The sequence below is a fragment of the Hirundo rustica genome, chromosome 8 (assembly GCF_015227805.2).
Source record: "Hirundo rustica isolate bHirRus1 chromosome 8, bHirRus1.pri.v3, whole genome shotgun sequence".
Taxonomy (NCBI): Eukaryota; Metazoa; Chordata; class Aves; order Passeriformes; family Hirundinidae; genus Hirundo; species Hirundo rustica.
In genome coordinates this window covers 34,088,277-34,100,776 of record NC_053457.1, presented here as the reverse complement: position 1 = coordinate 34,100,776, position 12,500 = coordinate 34,088,277, and positions in this window count along the sequence as shown.

Below are 12,500 nucleotides of genomic sequence, written 5' to 3'. Positions count from 1 at the left end.
CAGGCTCTCCCGCAGCGAGATAACTCGCCAGAATACTCATTGCAGAGGTTGCCAGAGAGGTGACTGAATACAGGGGCTGAAATTACTTCCCTGGGCTTTCCTTTGTTCCACAGAGGTGCTAAAGTTTTTAATATTCCTGTTTATTAGAGATGTCCTCTCAGTCCACAGCAGCTCGGGTCAGCTGTGGTGGATCCCGGGGCTGGGACCTCCAGTGGTGCTGAGGAGAAAACATCCCCTAAACTCCCTGGAAAAAGGGGATCAAAGATTCCCAGAACCCCAGAGCAGGGAGGAAACTGCACGGACAGTGCCGAGGGGAGCACAGAGTGGGTTTTTTTTTTTCCCCAGGCCCTGAGGGAGATTTATGAGGGGGCCACTGCCGCCAGTACAAACACCAGCTTTTCCACATAAAATAATGAAGGAATTTTAATTGTTTAACCAACTACAATTAAGTCGTGGCAGCCCAGGTGAACACCCTGGGTGCCACACTGAGCTCTGCCCCACGGCTGGTCCAGCCAGCACCTCCCTAAATCCAGCAGATCCAGGTTTTTTCCATCCCCAGGATGATATTGCCTCAGAACACCAAGCTTAGTCTGGAAGGTGTTAGCAAATCCAAGGGAATTTGGATTTCTTTATGAGCTCCTCAACACATAAAATCACTCATGCTCTGCAAGAAGCTGCTCTGCTCATCTGGCACGGAGCTCCCGCAGGTTCAGCGTGCGAAAGCCGCTTGGAACAATAAACTGGAACGCAACAGTTTGTATTGCCAAACCTCGGATATCTTCAATATTTACATCCGCTGGCCCCAAATCTCCGCTCTGCACCCCTTTTCCCTGGCCCTGGCCCTGGCAGGAGCTGAGCACACAGTGGCACTGACGAGCAGGGCCAGGCAGCTGCCAAAACTCGGCGGCACGGAGGGATCCGGAGCATCGGAGCACGCAAACCTTCCAGCCAGCAGGCACCACCAGGAGCAGCGACCTGGAGGGACAGGGAGCATGGAACTGTGCTCCTTCACGCTTATTCAGGGATGTTTCATCCGCTTCTTTATTAGTATTCCACCCTAAACACACTCTGAAGCAACTGGATGCCAAGAAAGGATGGACTTAACAGAGCATTCTTTTTTTTTTTCTTTTTTTTTTTTTTAATATTTTTTTCGTCCTCAGCACCCAGGCTGTTTCAAATTAAAGAGAATCCGGCTTCAGGAGTCTGTGCTATTTTAATCATTCCAATGTGTCCAGTACGGGAGATGAACTCAAAAGGTGAATATTAAAAGTAGTTGTGGAATTCAGTCATTTCACGAATGAACACATAATAGCCAAAGGCAAAACCGGAAGGCAACTTCACTTCCAATCAATGTTTTCATTTTATTGAAACCAGATTGGAATTCCTGGAAAGAAGCCTACATATCACATCTTTAATACTAATTTTCATATACTCCAGTAAAACTGTCAGGGTGAATCAGTTGTTGAAGAAAGCTTCCTGTATAATTTACAGATGTACCTCCCTGTAGCCTGCGATTCCGTCCTGAATCAGAAATGTGGTTTTGATCACGCTCACAGATTTCCTCTCACCTGTGCAGGTTTGCCTCGGCTCTAATTTGATTATTAAAATGCGATGTTTTATGGCAAAGCCGGTGATAAAAGTGAGCCAGCTGCTGTGTACCAGCCAGGCTTTACTCACGCGCTGCTCTACATCCCCACGTGCGCCTCGCAGAGGAGCTGCACGTCTGAACACAGACACGCAGCCCCAAACCCATCTCCTCGGCACGAAACAACGCCGGGAAACCGAACCGCTCCGTCTATTTCACAAAAACACCTCCCGAAAAGCCATCAAAAAGTGGCATTTCCCCCAGCCCTCGGATGGAGTCTGTGAGAGCCTTTCCTCCTGAGCCCCACCATCAACCCAGCGCTGTGGGATTGCAGCGGGGGCCAGCGGGGCTGGGTGGCCACCAGCCACGGAGGCCGCTCCGTCTTGCACCGATAGCTGCTCTTTTTGTTTCCTCACGAGCTGCCAGGCTGCCAGCTCCTCCTGCCAAATCCCTTCCCTGCGAGCTGGAAGAAGAAAGGAGGGCGAGAACACTCGGGAGCTCCCCCCTCCTCTCCGTGAGCTGATTCCCTCGAGTGCCACGTTATTCCCGCTCTGGGAAGGAGGGATGGGGTCAGCAGTGGGATGTGGGGTTGTTGTAGGGCTACTCCAGCTTTAGGAAGTGTGAACACTTCCATTAAAATCCAGGGTTTGCGACTCATCTCTAAAAATTTGCTCAGGCTGCGGGAACTTGGCAAGCAAGGAGTGTGTTTTGGGTTTTTTGCTGCTATCCCCCCTCAGTTGTCAAAAAATCCATGATTTGGCTGCTTTTTTAGCGTCTTTTGACACATGTATAAAATGTTTATTAGTTTTAGACATTTTGGGGCTTGTAAAACTCGAAATTATCTTCATTATTAAAAAATGAAATTTAAGGAAGCTGGAGGGCATCTCCAGAGACTTTGACACAAATCCTAACAAGGCCACATGTATAAATGAGAGTTTCCTTGTCTCAGACCTGTCTCCACCCATGTGCTTCACAAAACCAGGGCTCTGCACTGGCACAGGGAAAATTCCTTGGGGAAAGGGAGGCAGGCAGCACCAGGTGAGTTGGTCAAGCCATGGATAGGAGGTGGTGGTGCATCCCAGCCTGCTCCACAACTGGGAAAAGAGCCCACTGATCCCCTCCCCATATTCCAGCATCACAGCATCCAGGTGATAGAAAAATCTGAGCAGAATGTTGAAATCCGGTATTAAATACTGCAGTCTGTGCTTAAACAATCTAATTGTGGGGGAGGGAGGAGAGAAAGTGCCGGGAAATAGCTGAGGAACCAGTGGTTAACCAGCCAAATACCGCATGCGACGTGTTCCTTCAGCCAAAACCTCAGTTTAGCTTTTTGGGGTGAAGATCTGTTGTGTTCTCACACTGGGAGTGGGGTAGTAGTGCCCTGGCATCCAACTCCCAGCACCTCAAAACAGCAGGATGCTGAACAGCCCCGCCCCAAAATAAACCAGAATACACCCAATCCAGCTTCTCTTTGCATCTGAATTTCTGTCAGCACCGCCGACTTCAATCCTTGTTGTTTTTGTTTATCTGTTTCAAAAATATAGGTTGATTTTCTTCTTTTCAGTATTAAAAAAGTGCTTTAAAAATGTAGCAGCACAAGTGGGTTAATGCATGAGCCTCTCACCTCCAGAGATGTGGTTTCAAGGTTTGGGCAGGCTGTCACATCGCTGGCTCGGGGCTCCCTGGCACATCCGGAATTCCATCACTGGGATGAAGGGATAGGTTATCACAGGGCAAGGCTGCAGCACAACGCAAGAAACGAGGTTAGGAATTACATAAACTTGGAATTTCTGAATTATATTCATCTCTTTCTCCAGCTAACAGCTAAATCCAGCAGCTTCCGTGCATTTAATGCCTATGGAAGTTGGGTGGAGGTGTTGCTTGCTTGACACCCTGATGGGATTGGGATTTTAAAAACACATATTGAGGTCTGTTCAGTCAGCAGAGAGTGTAAACACACCCTGAGCTTCGAGAAATTGATATGCTTAAATATGCTTTATTTAAATTTATGGTTAAATAAATACGCTTTAAAAATATTTTATATCTGATATGTTTTAAATATTTATAGTTCATGTTGCATAATTAAATTTGAAAGGTGATGTTTTTAAAGATGCTGAGGCCCAGAGTGATGCCTACACCTGGAGTTTGGGGCGCTGTGGAAGAAACTCTCCAAGCACCAAGGATGCATTGCTGCACTCCAAGACAATAATAATTTTCCATTTATCCCTCTGGAGCTCTTCCCTGAAGTGTGGGATGAAAATCCCAGTAGTATCCAGCGCTCCCTATGGAATGGGGAAAAAAAAAAGGGAAGATATTGTTTATTTCTGTTGTGACAGAAGAAAACCAAGAATTTTTAGCATCCCCAGACAATTATCAGGCTCGTCTCTCATTGCCTGACTCTGCCTTTTCCCAAACCCAGACTTACAGATTGATCCCAAAGGATTGCTTCCTCCAGAGTCCTCCAGACATTCTTCTAGCTACTCCTTGAAAAGTCCAACACAAACCCTAATTTTCCTACTCGTGCTTCTAATTAAAATATCCCCATATCTAGCCTGATTCAACCATACACATCCTTATTCTGCATTACTGCCATCCCTCTGAAACAGATTTTACTCAGGATTTTCAGGCCTGCATGAGTGGAAATTTGGCCTTTCCAGCACCTCTTTATTCCAGCGTTGCAGCAACACCAGCTTTGAGCAGATCTCTGTGAACTGACAGAAATTAAAACTGAAATTAGATAAGCAAAAATCCCATCAAACCCAAATCCTCCAAAAGGCACAGACATGAAAATGTGCCTTAAACAAGGAAATCTAACTGTCTGTTAAATGCAATCAGAAGTATTTTGCTTCCCAAATTTCCCATTGCAATCTGTGAGATTTCTCTGTGTTTGGTCTCTTTTCATGGTTTTCCCTCAGCTCCCACTGCAGATCCCATCACTCCCCAACAGCCCTGGGTGGGTGGATGGTCCCTCCAACCTCATAGGACAACTCCTTCCTTTTTGGTTTTGCTGAACTATGTCACAGATCAAGAAAAGTCACAAGCACATTTCAAAGCACCAAGATTTTTTAATCTCTGTCTCCTTTAAAATTTGCACAAAGTGATATGAAATTTTATTTTTTTTTCTGTGTGTGATACTGAGTGACCAGCCCACAATGCCGTGGGGAAGGCAGGGACATCCCCAGCAGCAGTCCAAGGGTGAGCACAGCCCTAAACACCGGAAATAACCCGAATAAAAGAAGGAACAAAACTATTTCTGTGTAATAATATGGAAAATACAGAAACCCCCAGAAGTGTAACACAAATCTCTAATCCACCAGCATTCACATCAGTGCTTCCTGCAGCCTTTTTGTTGCATCAAATCATAAAAAAGGAACCCAAACCCAGGAAGGACCAAGAAACACCTTGAGGAATGAGAGTCCAAGATTCCATTTGAGCATCAAAGCTCATAAGAGGGTTAAAAAGATGGATCCTGGGAAGATCTTTTTATGTTGTGCTTGGGCATAAAGCAGAGATAAAGCTTGGGATCCTAAAGCACAAACTGAGGACTCCCCTTTCCTGGCAGAGCACCAGACCAGCAGATCTGTAACTTCCAGCATCATTTCATCACAGTGGAAACCTGGATTCCACCAGATGAGGCTTCCTGCTGAAATAGTTGTCATTTTCTTGGAGGCTCTGGAAGCAGAAACAAAAGCCTCTTCAGTGTGGATGGGAGGATTCTTTTTTCTTGAAAAAAAAAAAAAAAAGCATGAAAAACAAACAGGAATTTCTTAGTTAAAGTCTCGTTCCAAGTCCAGAGTCAGATTTTCTTGCCTGAACTTTGGAGAAGCAGCAACTCCCATTCCTTCTTGCTTTCCTGGGACACAGAGGACTCTGGTGAAGGAGTGGATGTTGGTGCTGCATTTTTGCCAGGATGTGGCAGGGAATGTCCCCCTGCCCCAGCTCAGCTCCTGCCTTGACTCAGAAGGTGATTCCTCCTTCACCAGGGAAGCTCACTGAAGGGCACCAAGGGCTTCCCCAGGGAGTGATTTGGAGGACTCTTCCCAGTAGGAAGCGATCCATTGGGATGAGGGGATGTGCATGAGCCTGACAGCATCTCCCAGCTGCTCACACTTGCACAATTCCTTTTTTAAGGACTGAGAAGCTTTGGCAGCCAGCGCTGCCCATAAAATCCCTGTTGCACAGGACAGGGAGATGGGAAGGACACGCTGCCACCTTCACTGTGCCCTTCAGTGTAAATTGCAAACCTCAACAGTTGCTTCTTCAAATTCCAACTGTTTCTTCTCTCTTCATTTTGATTTCCAGTGCCTCAAACAAACGAGCTTGGGGCTGGCAGCGAGCATTGTGCCTTTTGGAGAAGGATGAGGAAAGCCTTTGTCCTAGCTCTGGAGGGCAGCCAGAGCAGAGGCCTCTGCATGGAAAGACATGTGCCTGGAGAAGGCAATATTTTGTCATATTTCCCCCCTTTTGGTTAGTGTCCAATATCACATCTCGGGTCACCTGGTGCAGACAATTAAAAAGAAAACCCCACCAACACTGGGAATAGTTGCAGGAGGCCAGAAAGAAAAACCGAGGGAGGAAAAAAAAAAAAAAATTTCCAAAAATAAAACCTCTCTCAAAAAAGCGTATCCAAACACTCAGCACTGTGAATAAAATTATCAGACCCAATAAATATTTTATGCTGTCATTCTAATTGCCAAAAATATAAAGTTAATTTCTGAAGCAAAGTTTCTTTTTTTTTTTAATCTTTATTTTTAAACCCCGAACATAATGACTGAATGCCTAATACGAACTCGATAAATGTTTAAAAGCTTTTTTAGGAAAACACAAAAAAAAAAAAAAAAAAAAAGAGAGAGAAAATTCAAAGCTGAACTTGAGCAGGAGACCACAGGGAAGTGTCTAATCTTTAGTCGGACGCCTGGCACAGCCCCGCTCCGGCCGGTGCCAGCATTGCATTCTGACAGAACAAGTGTTGCATGAGATGTGAAGGATGACTCCGGTCTGCCGAAAAACCCTGGAGCAGGTGTTCCTCATCCTCATTTGCAATGGAGCATGGCCCCTGGCTCAGTGAGCTGGAGCAAATGCGCTGGCAGGCCCCATCATGTACCTGCGTGCTGAGATGCACTAATGATAATGGATGCGGGCCTATTAACCAGCCCATTTGTAATGGCACACAAGGCTGATTGCTCGGGGAGTGAGTCAGCGCCTTTCCAAGGGGAGCGGGGCATGCCGGGAACCCATGATCCTCTGAGCCTCCCTTCTGCTCGGCTGGTCTACGGCTCTGTTAGGCTTTACTTAATGATACAAATGAATACATGATCTGCTACATGATTATACACGGAGATAAGGCGCAGTGGGCAGCGCTCGCGCTGCGGATTGGAGCCGGATCCACGCGGGTTTGTGCGGTTCCCTGGATGGGCTGGGCTTAGTCTGAGAAGCACCAACTCCATGGAAGAGTCAAGGGTCCAACAAGCACGCCTAAGCTTGGGGATTTACAGAAAGCTGCTGCTGATCTTTGAGTGAATTTTTTGGCGCGTCTAGGGAAAAACATTCTGCTCGGCTTCTACCCTTCGTTGCCTGGCTTTCGTTGGGAGGGAAAAATCCTCCAAGAATAACCTTTAAAAACACACACCGGGGCTTAATCGAAGTTTGTGTTGTTCTTAAATAACTCCTCTGATGCATTTTATATAAACGACTCTTGCTGAAAGCCCGTTCCCAGTCTGTGGAATAACGAGGGAGCTCGGAATGGACGCTCCTGTAAAAAGCACTCGTTAATAAATAGATCACATTACTTGTAGGTACTCGATTGCAGGGCCAGCTTAGTTAAACAGGCCCTGTTGGGCCAGAACATTGCAATCAGCAGAATACACTGTAATTATTACTGTAAACTCAAGGCCTGGATTTGCTGTGTTCTTGGCAAACCCCAATAAGCTGCTTACGCTGCCGGTGCTGTGGCAGCTCTTTGGATTCCTCTGCAAAATGTGCAAAAGGGCTCTTTTGCTACATTTTTTTTTTGCAAAATAGGTGGTTTGGTTGCCAACCTGGTCTAGCAGGCAAATCTCTCCAATTATTTTCCTTAATAAAATGCCCAGCAGACAACACATGGAAATTTATGAGAAAGATCAGCTCTTACCTGAAGTTGTAACAACCACTTTAAGTGCAGTTCCCTGTGCAATGCTTCACAACTGGAAGCTGTGTAAGCAGAAAAAAAAAAAGACAATTTGTGCACATAAATCCCTGCATCAGAATTATCTGGCACATTCTGGTGGGTTTACACCACTACAATAATGCAAACAACCAGAAGTAAAGTTTAAAAGTTGATTTAATTAATTATTTCTGTATCTTTATATCTAAAAGCAATTATATTCCATCAGCCAGATTGGATCCAACATTCCTAATTTTTTCTGCTTTTCCCTCAGCAGTCAAAGATTTGAGTCTGAATGACCATTCAGCTAAAAAAAAAACCAAAAAATCCCACCTAATATAAAAGAGGTATATACACATCACACATTCACAGTACTTGGGTAAAGGCCACAAATAAATGTCCACATAGATATAACCAAGAGAAAATCATATTATGGGAAATTGAGTCTGCTGACCCAGAAAATATCCTGTCTATAGAGTTCATAAAGAATGTGAGAAGAATGAGGGACATGGCTGTTAAATGCAACATCCCAATATTCCCAATTATCCGTATAAAATTTAGCTGCTCTGACTTTGCCTTTGCTCAAATTGCTGCTTTAAGAACCAAACTTGGCAACCCAGTCCCCCACCCCCAAGTCCTCACAACCCCCTTTGCTGGCAGCCATCAAAGGGGCTGGAATTTCTCTATATGTATTGTACAGTATATTTCAAAGGAATTTTTCTGCCATGCACAGTATATCAATACTCAATGTGGGAGTAATTTAACTTCTTAATTTATTGCAGCAGTAACAGCATTTTCAAACTGGTCATAAAATATTCTTGTACTCTTCTAATCTGGGTTTTCAATGTTCTATAATGGGAATTCTATGAATAATATTGGGAAGTGAGAGATATTTTATACGGTATCTCTAAGGGAACAGTGTTATTGCATAAAAGTTAGGTGACATGGGAGAGACTGATAGAGGTGGTGTTTAAAAAAAATTTACCCTTCAGGATTTGTCACATGAATAATAATGATTTAGTGACATTTTTCTTTTCCTTCCTAAAAATCAAATCTGCTCCAAGATAAGGTTACAAAAAAATGTTCTAATTATGGATGGCTCTGAAGCATAGAGAGCAAACACAGCAAGTATCAGCTATCTAATGGCCATTGCAAACGAGCCAAATACCCTCTCCTGTCCATTTTTGAATATATTCTGATTATTTTTGGTGTCTTGCTATTATTAAGACCCCAGTGAGATCAAGGTCCTGCTGTAGGACATGCCTCAAAAACAACAGGCACCTGCTGGAAGGATCTGCACTCACCACCCACTGCAGAGAGGGGAGAGGGGAGTGGAGAAGGAAGAGAGGAGAGGGGGGAGAAAGGAGAGAAGAGAGGGGAAAGACGAGAGAAAGGATCACTCTTCCTCCTCTCCCAGGCAGGGCTGGAGCTGGATTTCCCCAAAGGAGGGTCTGCAATGATCCAAGCACAAAATCTCTCAAATCTCAACCCATGTTGCCTTTTAGGAAGCAAGATGAAGATGTTTTCTAGCCACAGGATGGAATATTAGAGGTGTCCTTCCAAGGAGAGCTGCGTGGATGCTCAGAGGTCCTGGCACCACGGTGCTGCAGCATTTCCAGCAGCGTTTGGCTTCCCTGGAGGCTGTTTTCTGAATTTCCTTCCAAGGATTTTTGTCCTCTGATACTCCCTAGAGGTCAACAGCAGCCTGTCTCACACCTTTTTGATTGGCACACAATTTTGTTTTGGCTGCAGAGAGAACTTTGTCCTTGCCCTAAATCAATGTTCAGCCCCGAGCTTTCCTGCTTTGCAGGGGCAGGCTGGGCAGTGCTCCAGAGGGCTGGGAGCTGGCATTGCCTCTCCCCCCATCCCTACCCACCGCCAGGAGCTCCAGCCTCAAGGAAGCACCCTGGGCTCCACCACCCTGCACCCCCAGACCCCAGTTTTTCCATGAAAACTTTGTTTCCTTGCGTTCCTGGAGCAGCAGGTTTCCCGTTATTGTGCTTTCTGTTCTTCAGCACTCCTGGTGAAATTTATTGTTGTAAAGCGCCCTGAGCACACTGGCAGGGAAAGACAATTACCCAGCATTTCCAGTCTCAGAGAAGTGTAATTGTGATATATCTGTGTGCTACCTTCCAACACAGTCCTGTGGGCTGGGTCTCATCTTTCCAATTCCATACTGTTGTCTTGATGCCCCCTGTCCTGTTATCCCTGCAGGTGGGGGCTCTATCCAGGCTCCTGCACTTCAAAATAACCCTTCCATAGCCAGACACGAGTCAGGGACTTGGGACTGAGGCACAAAGAGCAACAGAGGAAACGCTATCGTCAGTATTTCTACTCATTTCAGTATTATCCAGTTCACATCATTTAAATAAGAGCTTTACCTGAACCTTTGCTTTGGTGTAAAATTGGAGGATTCTGGGTGCTTTTTGGTGGAAATGTTTTCCTGGGGAACATCCATTAATTGGACCCAAAGCATGAAAAACTCAACAACACAGTGAACCAGTCCCTGCCCAGCTCTCCTGTGCCATGATTTTTGGATAGGGACCCAAAAGGAGCCAAACCCAGCAAGGTGAGGCTGTCAGGGCAGAGTCACCATCCCAGGGCACATCACTCTCCAAGCCACATGAGGGGACAGTGTGTTTGGACCCAGCCAGCTGGGGCAGATTGTTCTGGTCCTCAGCAGCTTTCGGGTTCTGTACCACAAGCTCTAAAATCAGGGATGAACCAGTAGCTGCTTCCCAGCTCACCCTGATGGTAGAGAAAGCAGTTTTTGGGATCTTAGTGAGGCACAGAGCTCAGGGAATGAGCATTTCCAGGGCAGGCAGTGTGGCTTCCTAATGCCTCAAAATATCAGTGCCTGAAATGCTGTCCCAAAATACGTCATTTCCCCCCTTTTTGTGTTTTTATTTACTGCCATTTGGGGATGTATTGGGAACAGAAGCACACAGGGACACAGTCTAGAGATGGAGTTTGAAATGCTGGGGTAACAGACAGACTCGGTGAACTTAGAGGGCTTCTCACACCTAAACCATTCTATGGCTCCAGGATTAAACACAATTGCACAAGGATCCTGTGGGATTGGCCATCCTGGACTGGTCCAAAGGTCCATCTCAGCTCCCAGAGACCACACCCAGGGAGGGCTGGAAGAGTTGGAGCAGGGAGCAAGTTTCCACAGCTGTGCTCTCAGTTCCTGGAGATTTGAGTATCAAACTCAAAACTGATGACTTTTGGCCCAGCTCTTAGCCCCAACATTTTATTGTTCCCTGTCCCCACACAGGAGCCACCTTTGCCCCTCCTTATGGCCTCCTTCTATACCTGCAGGTGTAAATAGCCAATATATACTTTTCAAATATTTTTCCCTAATATTTCTTCATATAATTCGTCTTTTCTTTTTCCCCTTTGACACTGCTACTGAGCCCTGACTGCACACCAGTGCCTGTATACAAATGCCCAAGACCAGGCTTGACCATCCCAAAGCTGATCTCTCCATTCCCTACAACCATTAATTATTTTACACAAGAAATTCCAAGCAGCTGGAAGCTCGGCAAGAATCGGTTATGAGCTGACTTGAGAAGGATACGGGATGGATGCAAAGGGCAGGTGGCAGAAATCCCACATATTTTCACCATCACAGAGCTTCACATCAATCCAGTATTTTTTTTTTTTTTGCAAGACCCAAAGCACCCCTGCTGCTTGGTCTGAGACATGAAGGATCTTGTGTCTGCTTTTATGTGTGTTAGCCCTGCTGAATTCTCCTAACTGTGAGCACAGCTGGGCTTTAGTTCCCTCTAAAGCTGACCAAAGGCAGCAGGATTTCCAGCATCACATCCAGGGCTTTGCTCATGTGCGCACCCAGACTTGTACACGCACACATATGGAAATTTTCCACCAAAAAAAAAAAGAAATTCCAGGTAAAAAGAAGCCTCTGAGGTTACCAACAGTGCAGGTTAATTGACATTTTTTCAGTGTCATTGCTTGTGCCTTCTGGTATAGATAAGGCTGAGAGGAATAATAATTTCCCTGCTTGGCTACCCATTTCCAGAGCTGATGGTCAGTGGCAAAACATCTGGAGCTCAGTGAGAGCTCCCTTGAAAAATTAAGAAAACTCTGGAATTCTAAGAGTTTCAGCAATATATTTCAAACAGCAATTCAAGCTCAAATAAATTACTTTTCGGACAAAGCAAAACAAAAACACTTTTGCGAGACAAAAACATTTTCCTGGACTATGTCCAAGCTTTGCATTTGCCAAAATTTGGAGTTATGCCCGAGGGAGAGCAGAGTACCTTTGGCACATCTGCTGAAACGAGGAGAAGTGTTTCTCTGGCTGTGGTGAAGGAAGAGGAATGTAGCAACTTAAGCCTGCTTTTTGGGGTCAGGAAGCACAGAAGAAGTGATGAAAAACAGCCCAAAGCAAGAGGAGAGCGATTTAGCTTCTCTTCCATGAGACCGCCTCAGTGGCTCGAGGGGGGGGGGATGGAAAAGAGGGGAAAGCTAGGGGAAAAAAAAAAAAAAAATGAACAAAAACTGAGGGTGGCTTGGCTGGTGTGTTCGGGGTTTTGTTTTGTTGGTGTTTTTTTTCCTCCCTTTCCCATCTGCAGTGGCTTTTGTAGAGATACAAAAATCAAGAAGAGAGAAATCGGATCAAAGAGCCTGAGCAGCTTCTCTGGTAGCAGAAAATACCACTGGCGCCTCTCCTTAGGTAGACCAAGGACCGCACGATTCCTCCGCTATTGTTAAGGCGGGATTTTTTCCTTGAAGTCCGGCTAATCCATT